The following is a 13,297-nucleotide window of genomic DNA, read 5'->3' on the forward strand; positions in this document are numbered from 1 at the left end:
CTGTAACTTACTTCCCCTCTGCAGGGTCTGAATCTTTAAAAGCCATCTCTCCAGGCTTCATCCATCTCCGTCACTTCTTCATAGGTCTAGCCACAACGTCCATTCTGTTCTTGTTCTGCTGGCTGCTGTTCTTCCTCTTTCCATGCCTCACACTTACCCCAAACTCCAGAGTAGTCCTTTCCAGTTCACACTGTCTTCTCGAGAGGGGACCAAAGGGGAAGGATGGAAGGGGCAGTCTCTCTCTGTGGAATTAGCTGGTGAATCACTGGGGAGTGTGGTTCATGGTTGGTTCCATCCCGGAGACTGGCCGAGGCACAAAGCTTCCAGGGTCAGGCCCATGCCTGAGGCCACAGCAACCCTGAAGGCCTCATGCTGGTGGGAAGAGCAGTGGAGGACTCCAGAACTGAAGAAATCCTGCCATATACAATCACCTCCCTAAAGGTACTGCTCCAGTGACTTATGGCCCCGAATCACATCCCGCAGTCACTTTACAAGATCTTTGGGGTTCTCAACCACGTCCAGGACACTGGGCAGACTCAGGTTCTCCCATCGTAAAGGATGTCAATAAAGACATTCCAGGCTACAGAAAATACAGTGTCTTCTTTCCAGCTTGTAACTGCAAGCCTGTTTTTTCACTTATTTTATATACAGTTCTAGGTAGTATAAATTTAAGACCAGTGCTGGTTTTCTCAACAGAAGTTAAGTGAGGATAAAGAGGGACGGATTGGTGTGGCTGCTTGATCACTAGCGTACTGTCCGTCTTCTGTCTATTCGTTCATTCTTTTTTTAAAACAATATTTTATTTATTTATTTGACAGACAGAGATCACAAGTAGGCAGAGAGGCAGACAGAGAGAGAGAGGAAATGAAGCAGGCTCCCTGCTGAGCAGAGAGCCTGATGCGGGCTCAGTCCCAGGACCCTGGGATCATGACCTGAGCCAAAGGCAGAGGCTTTAACCTACTGAGCCACCCAGGTGCCCCCCATTAATTCATTCTTAAAGTCATTGTTCATCCATCCATCTATTTTTATACATCTATTTTCATATATTGTACAGGCTTGAATACAAGGTAAAGCTCTTCCCTTCCCCAAATTATCTGTCAGAAAAGAGGAAGTATATATTCTAGCCCTTAGAGAACTTTTCATAGTATGGACTGCTCTCTCAGTTACCCTATTTTAAACAAAAATGCACTGTTTGGGAAAAAGTATTAGCCCGTTACCATTTCAATCAGTGCCTCCAAAAGGAGGCTCACAAAGGTAACCTGATAGATGTTTTCTTCAGTAATCTCAGTATCAAAATATAGATTTGGTAACTTTTCTTGAGGGTACAGCCCCACCTTACAAGAGCTGAATTTTGCTATTAAAAAAATTTTTTTAAAGATCTTTTTTAAAAAGCAATACAGGAAATGGTTTTATCGTGAACATCAAAAACAAACAAAAACCTTCTAAAAGATTTGATTAAACTTTTCTCCAAAGAAGGCACACAAATAACCAATACGTACATGAAAAGATGCTCAACACCATTAGCCATTAAGGAAACACAAGTGAAAACCACGAGACACCAGTTCACACCCACTAGAAAAGCTAACATCAAAATTACAGACAGTAACAAGTGTTGATGAGAATCAGGAGAAATTAGAGTCATTATATGTTCCTGATGGGAAAGTAAGACAGTCGAGAGCTGCTGCGGAAATCTGTTTGGCAGTTCCTCACAATGTTAAACATAGATTATATGACCCAGGATTCCACACCTAGATAACTAAGACAAATAAAAACACATCCACACAAAAACCTGTACACATATGTTCCATAGCAGCATTACTTCCAACGATCAAAAAATGGAGACAACTCAGACGTCTAACAACTAATGAATGGATAGGGACTCCTGGGTGACTCAGTCATTAAGCATCTGCCTTCCACTCAGGTTATGATCCCAGGTTCCTGGGATCGAGCCCCAAATAGGGCTTTCTCCTCAGCCAGAGCCTGCTTCTCCCTCACCCACGCCCCCGCTTATGTTACCTCTCTCACTGTGTCTCTGTCAAATAAATAAATAAAAGCTAAAAAAAAAAAACAACTAATGAATGGATAAACAAAATGCAGCATATCCATACACCGGAATATTATTTGGCAGCAAAAAAAGGAATGAAGGACTCACACATGCTACAACGTAGATGAGCCTTGAAAACACGATGCTATGTGAAAGAAGCCAGTAAAGTATGTCATGGTGTTGCATGATTCTGTTTAGACGAAATGTCCAGAATAGGGAAATTCATAAAAACAGAGAGCAGATTAGTGGTTGCTGGGCCTGGGGGCAGAGAAGAAGGAGGAATGACTGCTGATGGTATGAGCTTTCTTATGGGGTGATATAAATGTTTTGTAATTAGGTGCACCTGGGTGGCTCAGTGGGTTAAGCATCTGCCTTTGGCTCAGGTCATGATCTCAGGGTCCTGGGATCAAGCCTCCCTTAGAGGACATGCTCCCTGCTCATTGGGGAATCTGCTTCTCCCTATCCCTCTGCCCCTCCCCTGCTCATGCGTGCTCACTTTCTCTCTCAAATAAATAAATTCAATCTTTAAAAAAAAATGTTTTGCAATTAGATAGGGGTGTCTGTTGTACAAGTTGTGAATATACTAAGGTCATTAAATGTACATTTTAAAAGGATGAATTTTATGGTACGTGAATTAGGTCTCAAGAAAGGTACTATTCAAAAATAAATATTAAGAAGAACTAACCACCTCTCTTTAGACTGTAGGGACAATGATAAAGGCTAGAATGTGGGTAGGGTTCCAGTGGCAAAAGGACACTGATGTCAAAGATGGGAGTGAAGCATTGAATGTTTTGTAACAGGGACGGGGGAGGGGGGAGTTGGGGGAAAAAAACCATTATTTTAATTTAATGTGTTATTTTATACAGTATGTCATTTGAAACATGTCACTAACATACTATATTAAATATTACCCTAAAACATTCACATATTCCCATCACCTTTTTTTTTTTTTTAAACAACCTTCCTTGGTGGGACGCACACATATGGTCAGTTTCAGGCACACATTGCGCATATCAAATGCCGACTGTGTGTCAGGCACCAGCTTCGTCCTCGTCCTCGTCCTCGGGAGAGAGCCCTGACTCTCAGTGCTGACATGGTTCTGACCTCAACAGAGCTTCTGGCCTCGTTCATTCGAATTAAAATGGAGCTCAATGTTGATGTAATTTCTATGAAAAGTTTGTAAAACTCATTATAAAAACTTGTGGGTCATTCCTAATATTTTGGGGTGCCATCAGTTCCTGAGACCTAGATGAAAATTCTGTACTTTTTCCCCATAATCATGTGCATTTGCTCAGAGGGGACAATTCTGCACCTTGTCTCAGGCTGTTCACGCATACAGTACCATGCCACCCCGCGCACACACATGCGACGCTCCAGGCTGGATTCCTTACTTTGAGATTATTCTGTATAGAATCTACTTGAATCTGTACCCATTCTCTGGACGCCAAAACACATAAAAATCAGGACCTCAAAAACTGGAGGCCTGGAAAGGATCCAAGATGATCCGAGCTCCAAGAAATGCAGGGAGGGCCCCAGGACCGCTGTGCAAGAGGGTTGAGGAGGCAACAGGCACCTGCCTCCCCACTTTGACCCCAGAGGGTCTACTTTTACCCAGTTTAACACGGGGCTTCTGCCTGAGATCCATTCTGAAGAAAGCTCTTCAGCAGATAATAAGTCCCCAAATCTCCTTATTGTATGAGGAAATGAGAAGCCTAAAACTCGTCAGGTTGGCCCAGGTGACTCACCCAGGATCATGTGGCTAGACAGTGACCAGGCAGACAGGGACCAGACCCAGGTCTCCCCGTCCCAGGGCAAGGCTCCCTCTGTCGTCCCTCATGACTCTTCCAGGGAGGGAACACAGGCTGGGAGGGGTTTTCTACACAGAGAGTCAGGTAGAGAAAGAGCAGAGGGCTCAGAGGTACATCCAGACCAATGGAGGGAGGGTCACTCTCTGGAGATAAAGGAGCCGGTGTGTACTAAGTGTTTTCCAACTGCAGGATTCAGAAAGCTCTGAGAGCAGTTACCATGGCAAGCCCTATGCCTGTGCACAGCGAGGTCGAAGTCACGGGTTGCTAAAAATTGCCAACCTCTGCCTTGCAAATCTCTCTTCCATATTCCCACAACAATTTTTCCCTTGACCAAGGCTCCCTGCCTTTTCCCCCACACCTTGTCTTCTCCTGTCGTTCAGTCTGGCCTACAGGAGCTCAATACACAGGAGGATAAGGGAGAAAGGAAAGGCAAGGATCCACGGATTAGAGAGACATGGGAGCCACTTACAAAGAGATTACTGAGCTCCTGATCTAAATCCCCGGGCTTCCTCTCCCTAGGCTCTAGGAAACCTCCACATTCAGAAGAGGCTAGGAGCGCATCCTGACCCCTGGGAAGAATGCGGTGTCTGCTGCTAAAACTGACTATCGTGATGCCAGCACAGGGAATAAGGCAGACCCCCCCTGGCCCAGAGAGCCTGGCATGGGTGTGCAGGGAAGGAGGGAAATGGAATCTCCTATCATGGGCATCTGAGGTAGTTAAGAAGAACAAAAGGCAAAGCACCTCCCTGGCCCAGCATTTCACGCTGGGATGAGTTGATAAATTCTAGAGGATCAGGGAGTGCAAAGAAGCACTGAGACAGCGAAGGGGGTGGTGGGGGAGCAACAGGTTTCCCGAGGGCTGGGTTGAGCATGGAGCTTCTGGGAGGACTTGGGCTGGGGAAGGTGGACAGGACCACGGGCAGGAACACAGGAACTGAGCAAAGGTTTGATGGGGCCCAGTGAGCAAATCATGCTAGCGAGGGTGAAGGGCTTACTTGGAAAGTACACGGGGGTTGATTGAGAAGGGTAGACAGAGGTCAGATTATAGATGGCATCAAAATTGAAGGGACTGGGGTTTGTCTAGAGGCATGGGAGCTTCCAAAGGAACTGGAGGAAGGGGAGAGGCTTCTAGGTAATCTTAGAGGGCATCAGGAGGGTATCTGGAGGCTTCTAGGTAATATTAGAGGGCTGATTATTATAATATTATAATATTAGAGATATTATATAGTAATATATATGCTATTAATGAGATATATAATATTATAATATTAGAGAAGCTGATTAGCTTCACCTGGGCTTGAGTGAACCCTCGGGAGAAGGGAAGAGAGGAATGAGAGGCATGAAGAAGGAGTCTGTAGGACTAGTGATAAGTAAGATATGAGCAGAGAAAAGCAGAGAAGAGGAGAAAGGGAAGAGAACATCAGGGTTTCTGGCCCGGGTGTCTAGGAGAATGACAACTGCGTGAACGAAAGGGTTGCCTGCAGGAAGAGATGGTTTGGTGTGAGAAACTGATGAATTTGGTTTTCCACATGTAGCACTTAAGGTGAATTACTCGAGTGGAAATGTCTGACAGACTCTTGGAAGTGGGGGGCTGAAGGGAGGCGGTTCTGGCTGGAGGCAGAGACCAGGTCCTGGGAAGTGATGAGGGCGGAGGGGACAGCAGATCTAAGGGCATGCTGCCCCGATTCTGCAGGGGGCTGCCGTGTAGAGCGTGTCATTAGGCCTGGAGACAGGCTAACATTTAGTGCATACCTAGCAAAGATAAGGCTGCGGGTGGGGGTGGGGGGGTCAGCTTATCTCTGAATCAATGACCCGGAGAAAGGAAAGGATTAAGGAGAATGGCAAATTATAGAGATTCCCATAAACCCTACATCTACTTTTTTTTTTTGTAGATTTATTTCCTTATTTCAGAGGGAGAGAGAGAGAGAGCACGAGCATAAGGGGCAGAGGTTGAGAGAATCTCAAGCAGACTCCATGTTCAGCAAGGAGCCCGACACCGGGCTTGATCTCACGACCGGGAGATCACCACCTGAGCCGAAACCAAGAGCTGGACGCTTACCTGACTGCACCACAACCCTACATCTTTTCAATTCAGCTAAAGACCAATCTCCACTCAGAATGGAGAAGCCTCCTGTGAACTAGCAGATATCTCTAGGACCCCCAAATCATCCTGAATTACATAATGTATCCAAACTCTCAAGACATGAGCCGTTGTAACATGTCTTTCCTGCTCCTCCTGAAATGTCAAGCCCTCTTTTCTCGGATCCACTTTACTTGCTGCTGCCCAAATTTGATCAGCGCCCCCACCCCTTCATTCTCCCCATCTCTCTGCAGCCTTCAGAATAAAGTCCAAACTCTTCAGCGGCCAAGTCAAGCCTTATCCCACTTTCTTCCCTTTATCTTTATGGTCCTTGGACACCCTCAGCTCCACCCAAAATGATTCATTCGAAGGAGCCCTTCCCACCTCCCTGCTTTTATTTACACTCTTCTGTGACCACAAGCACCATCCCAGGTTTCCACGGTCATCCCTACCCATCCTTTCAGACCTTTTCCAAATGCCACTTCCTCCAGGAAGCATCCCCAGACTCCCCAGACAGAAATACCCTCTCCAATCCTCTGACATCATCACACTTGACGGGTGTGTCTTTTATGGCACTGCAAGTCCCCATCTCATCTTACAGTTCAATATGTTTACTTATTACCTCCCCAACCAGCTGTGGACTTACTGAGAACAGATAAAGTCCTTCTCACGTCAAGGAAGACTGACCCCAAGAGTGAAGGAGGTGAAGAGGGGAGAAAGCACACACAAATCTCCAGAACGAGTTACAAATGAGAAAACTAGGGCTCTGGGGGGCAACGTCACCCAGATAGAAAGTGACCGAGTCAAGGCTCAAACCCGCATCTCTTTAACCCGCCACTCCTCATCTCCAGGAATGGTGCGTGGGGTGCTTTCCAGACATTTTCACATATGTCCAGGATTTCTCTCAAGGACCTCATCAGGGATGCTGTCCTTTTTCTTCATTTTCGAGTGAGAAAAAAAGAGGTCTGGAAGAGTCGAGCAACCTGTCTAAATCACACCGCTAGCGAGTGGCCGCATCGATACTGGGGCCATGTCTTCTGATTCCTGATCGCGTTTCCACTAACCCAGGCTCCCAATGTGCCTGCACTGGGGGCTTCAGAACCCAAGCCTGGGACAGCCCCTCAGGACTGCCTAGAGGGGCATCACTGTACATCAGTGCCCCATGTTCCTGTAAATAGTGGAGGGAAGGTGACCGGCTGCTAGTAAGGGCGCCTTCTGAGTGTCAGATCTCCGGGAACCTGCCTGGAGCAGGAGCCAGGGGTGGGAAGAGTAGAAACCTGCATAAGAGAGAGAAGCTAGGGTCCCACTGCAAATGCACCTGGAGAACGCATCTCCGTTCTCCAGGTGCATTTGCGGTGGGACTGCTTGAGGCTGGGGAGGAAGTAGGGGGCGGGGTCAACTACATGATTTAGAAACCAGGTAAAGACATGATGTGTTGGGGGCCAGGACCAGAGGAGGGGCTGTTTTCTTATAGGTGGGAAATGGATTCCTGCCCCTTGACGTCCCCCAGGAGCAAAGCCCAAACTCAGAGCAGAACTCCCAGAAGGACTTCGAGGAGGTGCCTGGACCCTTGGGTGTCCCAGTAAGGATGCAGCAGCTGGGGGAGTCTGAGTGAGCCAGGTGGTGGGCAGACCCTCAGAGAAAGAAGGGGCACAGGGAGGGGTCGGTCCTATGCCCTCAAAGTTGTTGAGAGAATCAACCTAACCAAAAGGGAGACAACAATTAAACCCAGTGCCAAGTTCTAAACAATGGGTATGGTGTGTTCCTGTGAACCCCCCAGCTAGTGAGCCATGTGGCCAGATTCTTTGCAATGGATTTTGAGAAAGAAAAGGCAAGAAGGGCACTTCAGAGGAGGAAAATGTTGGTGAACTTGATGCCGAGAGAGGAAAGTGGGGAAGGATCAGCCTTCCATGGATGTTGGAGTGGTTTATCTTAGCTTTAATCATGTTGCCCAGCTGCCTTATGAAAGCAGCAGTTCCCTTAGCGCTGGGCAAAGGGAAGGGCTGGGTGAGAAGGTCTTGGGAAGCAGAGGACAGTCCTTTCCTGCCGCCCACCCATAGTCTACCTGGAAAACAAATCCTACATTCCCACCCACCTGCCATCCTGTCTAGGTAAAAAGGACATTGGAATTTGCAGCCTCCAGCCTGCTCTCTTAATCAAACTGTCATCGTGAGTAATAATTATCCCTTGGGAAATAGCACAGTGACTCAAAAAGTGGTCCCCTCCCCTATCGCCACCCCCTCGCACAGCTCAGAGCTTTGTTTAGGGTGCCGAGAACCCCAGAGAGCAAAGCCACCAGCTCGTGAAAACTGTCCCCTTAAGTGATCATTCAGACTCCAGGGATGGGCAGTCGCAGAAAGTCTCTTTGGCCAAAGAGCTCATTAGGGCTGGCTGTTCATCAAATCCAGTAGACGTGGGTGCGGTGCGGGGCAAGAAGCAAATACTGCTGGAGACCTGATGCCTGTCAGTGAGACAGAAGCTAGGACGGCTACTCCTCACAGGATGGCCTTTTTCCTCAGGGGCTTCCTTCCCACCCACTCAGATTAATTCTAAGCATAAAAATACAACGATAAGGAGAGCCACACTTATTCAATGCCGACCAAGTGCCTGTTGTTGAAGGACCAAATTTGGGGGCACAGTCAAGGATATTAGGAAGCTGGTGCATAAGACCATCTGGGACGTTAAAACAGTGAAACAGGCCATGTGGGTAGGGTACAGGCCTGTTATGGGCCCCTGACTGTCTGCCTCTTCTGTCACCTTTGCCTTCCGGATGAGGACGACCAGGCCAAGGGACTTGCCTCACATCAAGCAGTAAGTCTGAGAGCTGGAGTTGGAACTCTGGCTGACTGACTCCAAGCTTTTGTACTTGACCACCAGCCTACTAGCCCTGTTCACCTTTTAGGCCACTGCCCCCTTCCCTGCTCTTCCCCCTTTATCCTAGAACCCATGCAGAGTCTAAAAGAAACCCTCAGTCACCAAGCCAGCAAGAACTTCTCTTAATTATCATATGTACATAATTACCATATGACAGCCCTTGGGTATCTCCAGCCACTGGTGTGTGACCACCTCAGAGCTCCATTCATCCAGGAGGCCAGGGCCATGTGGTCCAGAGCCCATGACTCCTGGGCAGGGGGAGAGCTAGGGGCTGACAGAGACCTACCACTCAAGATCTACCCTAGAGCATGCTCTCTCCCTTTCCTTCCCTCACCATCGGTGTGCTTGCCTTAGCAGTACTGAGGACATATGGAGCAATGGCTATCACCACGGATGGCCACTTGCTGAGAGACATCCTCTTCCCAGGCTTTTCTGACCTATGAGAAATGGGCGTAAGCTGCTACGGGAAGGTTTTGGCTGACACGGGTAGGGGTTTGTGTCCATGGGGGAGATGTGATGCTGGGAGAGCTGTGCACCAGCACTCAGTCCGCAGAGATCCTCTGTAAGTTGGACACTGCTGAGTCTAGGATCAATTAGATCTCTCCTGGTTAGAGTTAGGGAATGAACAATGTCCTCTGAAAGACCTGCTTGGTCCCAGAACTGTGCCCACATCAACAGTCACTAGATAGGAAATGCTATTTCCTTTGAGACAATAATAGGTTCCCCAATAGCCCCCCCCCCCACCCTTCCAGGGTTCTAGGGTCAAATTCACAGAATGCTAGAGGACCCAGGGATACAGAAGTTTTTTCTGCAGGACCTTGACTGTACAAAGACACATGACAACTCTCCGAGAGCCAGCTCATCTGAACATTTCTCCAAGGGAACACCCATAACTCTCTCATGGCATAGAGTTTCTCTGAACACTGTTTGGCAAATGCTGGTCTAAAGAGCTGGGAACAAAACACTCACCACTGGGGAGGAGGAGATTCAGCCATGGAAAGGGACCATTTTTAACTCCACGGTCCATACAAGGGAACACAATTTCCATTTCCTCTTTCTCTTAACTAATTTTTAACTCCCTCCAGTTCCCTTTTAGGAGGTCCCTAAACTGCTCTCACCAATGCTCTCATTAAAGTCAAAACACGGTTCCCAATGCACCCCTACTTCATCTCTCCCTGCAATGAGTCTGTGTGTCTACGTGTCTACGTGTCTATGTCTTTTTAAGAGTCTAAGGTACTTGTAAAAACAGGAATGACGGCAGTCCAAATTTTGCAGTGCACTTGTTTATGCCAGATACCGTGCTAGCTGTTTTATGTGGGTTCTCTCTTGTAATTCATTCACATTTTCCTTCCGTTAATTCTGCCCTGAGCCACCACCTCTTTCCCACCCATTCTCCTCCAAGAGGAGAGCTAGGGATCTCCTCCCCTGGAAGCAGGTGATCTGCAAAAGGAAGGGTAGATCTGAGAAAAACAATTCAGGCTCTCCCTTCTTTGCTCAGGAGCTGGCACACTCTCTTGCTAGAAGCGGGACACCTACCACATTATTTCCCTGGGGAACCTCTGAGTCCTCACTAACTATAAACAGAAATCAATGAGCCCAAGCACTTTGTGGATGCTACTTTGGTCACCCTGGCAAAGGGGTCATAAAAATTAATATCTGCCACTTTTCTTGAGCACTCACTAGAGAATCTATGTGCATTATCATAGATCCTTCCAACAACATGTTATTCCTGTACTCGTTCAGAAAAGAGATTCGGGGGCTTCCAGGAGCCTAACAGTGGGAAAGGGGCCAAGCGGGGTTTGAATCCGGGTCCATTAGCCTCCAAAGCCCAATCTCTTTCTGAGGTATCACAATCTTCAGCTTGTAGATAAACATGAAAACCAAGGAAATTTTTTTTTTTTTTAAAGAAATAACATGGTCAGTCAGTGAAGGAGTCCCAAGCTGGCATCTAGGAGAATTGGTGACAAGATAAATATGCCCTGAAGACTGTTCTCCTGGCACAGGAGCATGGTCCATCTTTCATTTCCCAGCCCAGGAGCATCTTCCCTTTCCTTCTAGAAGAGTGTTGCCAGATAAAATACCGGATATGTGTTAAATTTGAATTTCACATAAACAATACATAATGTCTTAGTATAAGTATGTCCCAAATACTGCAGGGCTATACTTATACTTGAAAAATAGTCATGGCTTATCTGAAATTCAAATCGGAGTGTCCTGTGTTTTTATTCGCTAAATCTGGCAACCCCACCCTAGACTCAGAGGCATGCTGGGAAGTCTCCTGCCTGGCTCTGGGTCCCAAGTGTTGCTCCAACGGGAGTTGCCATGGCAGCCTAAGCAGGCCCTTCTGGAGCTGTCTCTACTTACCTCCCCAGCTTCACCTCGCCCCTGCACTCTCCATGCTCCAACCATGCTGCGCTACTTTCAGTTTCCTCAATGTGTCATGCTGCTTCTGGCCCCAGGTCTCGGCACTTGCTGTGTTTTGTGCCTGCCTCTGTCCCTCTCTCCCACTCTCTGGCCACTTTCTATTGATCCTCTGGGTCTCCTGTTGGAGTCATTTCTGCCAGGAAGTCTTACCTGACACCCTGATCCCTGCCCCTTCCCACTGCAGCCCTCAGCATCAGATGTCCACCATCCGGCTCCAGAGAGCAGGGGTGGGGCACAAACATCCTTGTGTCCCCACATGAAGAACCAGCACATAGCCTCAGGTAGGAAGCAGCAGATGCTTATTGAATGAATGAATGGATGGATGGAGACTATCCAGAGCCGCATCTCTTGAATGTGACTACTTCCTTCCTCCCATCCTTACTCACTTTTTCATCTCTGCCTCCTCTCCCTCTCTGAGTTGTGAGAGGCTGGGGCTCAGGTCCTCAAAGGCATGTCCTGGCCTGGACTCTGGTGAGGAGAGAGCAGTCAAGACATGGAGAGGTCTCCTTGTGCCCCTTACCAGGTCATGACATATCAGCTGTCCCTGGGGGCTCAAGTTGCGCTACAGGTCAGCGGAAACTTCTCCTTGGCTTCCAAATCCTCCTGGCACATACCCCCTCTGGGGACAAACTCTGCTCCCCTTCTCCCCCCTGGCCCCTTCAAGGGAACCTAATTGGACTGAGCCCCAAGTTTGGGGTGTAGGGAGATGCCAGTATCAGATGGCTGAGGGTTAGGGCAGGTGGTGGGGCTCGGTGGGCTCAGAACATCACCCATATGTTCCCTGTTCACCCACCCAAGGCTTTGCCCACGCACAGCCTGACAGCAAGAGAAGGCAGCACAGAACTTAACCCTTTCCTGCAACTGAGAAGGTAGTTTCACAAAGAACCAGTGAGCAGCCAGTGTTAACTTTAACCCCCAGACAGACACACAAAGACACACACACACACACACACACACACACACACACCCTGGAGGTCTGCCTCTATGGCCCTCGCAGAGCCCTGCTTGCTTTCAGTCGGGCTTGATTTAGAAAATGCCCTCTGGGGTGCAGGCAGTCCTTGCCAGAGCAGTGGGGTGTGCTGGGAACATGACCAGGGTGGGGGTGCTGAAGGGCACGGGGAGAGGGGAAGGGGGGGAGGGCAGGGAGCGGCTCCGAGGCAGCGCCCGAAGTTGCATTCTGAAAGCCCTGGTCTGTCGCTCTCTGATCCGACCTTTGGAAGCAGGTGGCGATTTTGTGCGTTCTCATCATCCCCCAGCCTCCCCTCCCAGAATACGTTCGGAGGACAAAGAGGGAGAAACACCCCTCAGTCTCAAATTAACTCCCAAAATAGACTCTGCTCTGCCCCGGGGGGAAGGCGAGCCAGCCAGGCGTGCAGCGCCCCGGCGGCTCCGACACCGGAGTCCCTTTTCCAGGAACCCCCGCTCCTGTCCAGGTACCGGCAGTCTCGGAATCACCCCTTTCCCACCCCTACCACCCCGGCCTGCCTCCAACTTGTGGCTGGGCGCTCCGCCCGGATGGCGGGAGGGGACTCACTCGGAGAGAAGCGCCGACTCCGACGGCTCCTTGGCTCAGCCAGGTGAGGCGCGGGCTGCGCGGCCGGCAGGTACAGGTGGGTCCGGGGGGCTGCGGCAGGTAAGGGGTGCGCGGCCGCTCCCGAGGCCTCTGCTGAGTAACAGGGCTGACAGGTTGGTGTTTTCCCCTCTCCTCCTCCTAGTTAACCACACCCCTGCTGCTCTCCTCCTCACTTCCTTAAAGGGTGGGGTGTGTTGTCTGTGGCGCTGAGTGTGTGCCCGCTCCAGCCTCTTACCATAAACCCTGAAATAGACGCCGCCACCAATTCCCTGAGCGGCACGTGCCCACCTGCGGACCCATATCCCGAGCCCCAACGGGGTCTCCTGCCCTGGTCGTCCCTGGGAGCGGCTGACCTCGCCCAACTCCTCCTACCCCTCCCTCCTCCTCCCACTCCGATTGCAGACTTCTGGAGGCTAGGCTTAGAGGTCGGTATTTCCTCTCTAGCCTCAAGGTAGGGCTCAGAGTGGGAGCCAGTTATCTGGCTCCCAGAATCT

General features: G+C 49.3%; 1 protein-coding gene across 3 annotated transcripts in view; it reads right to left on the reverse strand.

Annotated features, from left to right (window-relative positions):
* PTK2B (protein tyrosine kinase 2 beta) overlaps nt 1-13,073 on the reverse strand; it is a 122,027-nt gene extending 108,954 nt beyond the window's left edge. The window contains exons 1-2 of one of the 3 annotated variants that reach the window (XM_059372778.1): nt 12,765-13,073; nt 11,617-11,698 (exon numbers count right to left, since the gene is read on the reverse strand). The gene's annotated coding sequence lies outside the window, so the exon portion shown is untranslated. The remainder of the gene's footprint in view (nt 1-11,616; nt 11,699-12,764) is intronic. The other 2 variants (XM_059372761.1, XM_059372784.1) reach the window with 2 other exon arrangements.
* Nucleotides 13,074-13,297: the final 224 nt, after the last annotated feature.

Source organism: Mustela nigripes, chromosome 1 (genome assembly GCF_022355385.1).
Source record: "Mustela nigripes isolate SB6536 chromosome 1, MUSNIG.SB6536, whole genome shotgun sequence".
In the NCBI taxonomy this organism is placed as follows: Eukaryota; Metazoa; Chordata; class Mammalia; order Carnivora; family Mustelidae; genus Mustela; species Mustela nigripes.